Source organism: Papio anubis, chromosome 9 (genome assembly GCF_008728515.1).
Source record: "Papio anubis isolate 15944 chromosome 9, Panubis1.0, whole genome shotgun sequence".
Classification (NCBI taxonomy): Eukaryota; Metazoa; Chordata; class Mammalia; order Primates; family Cercopithecidae; genus Papio; species Papio anubis.
Window position 1 is genome coordinate 16,435,550 of NC_044984.1, and position 3,479 is coordinate 16,439,028.

Below are 3,479 nucleotides of genomic sequence, written 5' to 3' on the forward strand. Positions count from 1 at the left end.
ATGTTTCCCTCAGTAGGTATGAGGAACAGGACTAAAAACATGTCCATTACAATCAATTTTTCCCTCCTTATCCTAGGAAGCCAGGCGATTACCCACTGGGTACTCAAACAAGAGAAGAGACGTTTGTTTTTGTGAATAAATTTATTATAGGATACTTGACACCGGGGCAATGAATGACAAGAGTGACGCATTGTACTGAAAACAGACGAATCAAATATAGAGAATGATGAAACTTTCACCCTCCTCTTACAAAGAAAAAGCAGGCCATGCATAAGAGGATTAAAGGGGTAAGAATCTGAATTATAGCTGCTGTAGTCTGAATGTGTCGTTCAAAATGTGTGTGTTGGAAACTCAATCCCCTAATGCAATAGTATTGGGAAGTGACGCCTAATGGGAGGTGTTTAAGTCGTGGGGGCTCTGCCCTTGTGAATGGATTAATGCTGCTATACAAAGGGTTAGGGGAGTAGGTTCTCACTCTTCTGCTCTTCTGTCATGTGAAGAAGAAAGTATCTCCCATTCCAGAGGATGCATTGTTCAGGGTACTGTCGTGAAAGCGGATACTTAGACCTTACCAGACTTCAAATACTGGCACCTTGATCTTAGACTCCCCAGCCTCCTGAACGATAAGAAAGTAATTTCTGTTCTTTCTAAATTACCCAGTCTGTAGTATTCCATTATAAAAGCACAAAACAGACTAAGACAATGTCAGCTTTCTCAAACTTGTAAACTTGATAACAAAGGAACATTGACAGTAAACAATTTCAATATAAATTTTTATAAACAAGCTCTCAAAATATGAGGTTAACATAAAAGTAATTTCAGACATAATACCTTTTTTAAAAGGCTATGAGTGACCCTCTTGGAATTGTAACAGAATGATTGAATACTCCAGGTGTAAGGGAAGCATGAGGTAATAAGGTAGGGTGAGGGACAATAAGGAAGGGAATGAAAAAAATCAAAGGAAAGCGATAGATTACTTGATATGCTGGGGAATATTAAGATTCTGTAATTTTGTCAGCACATTTGAAAACATTTAATAAGAGATATGTAGAAATGACATAGAAAAATTTAAAGTATATTTTTATCTTCAGGAAAAACTAAGCATGTAAAGTATATATTTGACAGATATTTTATGTCTAAATAATAGATAATAGTCTTAATTATGTAAATCTTAAATATTGTACATAATAATGACATTTTTCATATTGAGATTTGAGAAGTGAACTATGTACATGCTCATATAGAGATATATAATTGTTAGATTCTGTATTCATTTCAAAAATGTTACCATTGTAAAATGGTGATATTTCAAAGAATCCAGAATTAAAAATTATATATAGAGTATAGTTGTGTTACTTATATATACATCAATCAATACAAACAGTAAAAACTAAAGGTTGAAGTGTATTGTGTCCTGGGAGTAGGCTGTGGTGAGGAAGTATATTAGAGGCAGTGTTGTTTTCTTGCAAATCTTTTTAAATAGATGGATTTTAAAAATATATAAAAACATTACTTAAATTATGCTTTAATGGTACAGAAAAGTACTACAGATTCATTAAAGAATAGCTAGAAAATTCAGACTTTGTGTGTGAAGGAGCATGCTTTATTGGGAAGCAGAGTGCTGCACAGTGACGAACAGACAAAGATGCCCAATGGCTACTTACACATCTTACTCCAAAAGATACACAGGATGTTTTGCTAATAAAAGTCAGTGGTAACAACAGATTCTTCTGGGCAACTTCCCCAACCTCATCCCTTTCAGGAGATGGGAAATCCCCCAACAATTTTCCTGATGGCAGCTGTGGTTCACGAGAAATAGATCCCCTTCCTGTTTCTTATAAAGAACACTTTCTTTAGATTTTTTGAAGTCTTCATTTGTTCCTTTTATTCTAAGTTCTCTTAAGGCCATTAAACCAGTTTTTGTACAGATTGCCTTGATGTCAGCACCAAAGAGGTCATCTTTAGCCATGCTCAAATAGTGCAGGGTTACATCATTGATCACCCTCATCCTGCTTGTGTGAATCTGAATGATGTTCTTCTCATTCTTTTCATCGGGCAGGGGGACCTCGATCTTCCTGTCAGTGCGGTCTGGTCTGATGAATGCTGGATCCAAAGTTTCTATGTGGTTTGTAGCCATAATAGCTTTCACATCTCCTCTAGAATCAAATCCATCCAACTGGTTCAACAGTGTCAACATTGTTCACTGAATTTCTCTCTCACCACCAGAATTTGAGTTATATCTTTTTGAACCAATGGCATCTATTTCATCAATAAACATGATGAATGGTGCCTGTTCTTCAACAACTCAAAACAATTCCAGTATGGGTTTGAGCCCATCACCTAGGTACTTCTGAATAAGTTCAGAGCCAATCACTCTCAAGAAAGTGGCTGAGGTTTGGTTGGCTGCTGCTTTGACTAACAAGGTTTTACCTGTGCCCAGTGGACCATAGAGAATGACCCCCTTGAGGAGGCTTTATACCCATCTCTTCATAGTATTCAGAATAGGTGAGAGGAAGCTCCACAGATTCCAGATTCCTTAATTTTCTGAATTTGGTTGTCCAACCCTCCAGTATTGCCATAGGTCTCCTGGGGGGCCTTTTCCACCTCCATCACTGTGACCAGGGGATCTGTGTCATCTATCAGCACCCCTATCATGGCATGCACGTTGTGGTTGAGCAGGACCAAGCCAGGTCCAGCAGATCCTTGTCAACAAATGAAAGAATATAGTGTTCTGAGCCCGCAGATATGGACACGATGTCATGATTGTCATGGATGATCTCTTCCAACGTTCCTACTGACAACAGGGTCCCCCTCAGATCACCCACTTTTGATCTTTCCTCCTCTTACTTTTCTTCTAATGGTTTTATTTGTTCCTGATTTATAATGAATTCTTCCTCTATGAGAAGATAGTCTTTACTTCTTTCCAACTTCAGTAATTTTAACCGGCACTGAGTGTGAATCGTCACCAGTGTGCAGTTTGCTGGCAGCATCTGGTCTCTGTTTTCTTCTTTTTCCCACTCTAGTTGGTACAGGAGGTTCATATTTCCTTTTCTTGTCTGTCATCCTTCTTGACCTCCAGGACCGTGACCACCACTCTGACTTTGACCCATCTTGCCTTGGCCCCAGACATTTTTAAAGGAAATAATAAAAAATAATATAGAACAGTTGATGATAATCACTAAAAACATACTGATAGGCTGGGCACGGTGGCTCAAGCCTGTAATCCCAGCACTTTGGGAGGCCGAGAAGGGCGGATCACGAGGTCAGGAGATCGAGACCATCCTGGCTAACACGGTGAAATGCCATCTCTACTAAAAATACAAAAAATTAGCTGGGTGAGGTGGCGGGCGCCTGTAGTCCCAGCTACTCGGGAGGCTGAGGCAGGAGAATGGCGTGAACCCGGGAGGTGGAGCTTGCAGTGAGCTAAGATCTGGCCACTGCACTCTAGCCTGGGCAACAGAGCGAGAGTCCGTCTCAAG

The 3,479-nt window shown here is 39.6% G+C and overlaps 1 pseudogene; it reads right to left on the reverse strand.

Moving 5' to 3' along the window:
• Positions 1–1,684: 1,684 nt before the first annotated feature.
• On the reverse strand, positions 1,685–3,274 carry LOC110740655 (annotated as a pseudogene).
• Between the last annotated feature and the right edge of the window lie 205 nt (positions 3,275–3,479).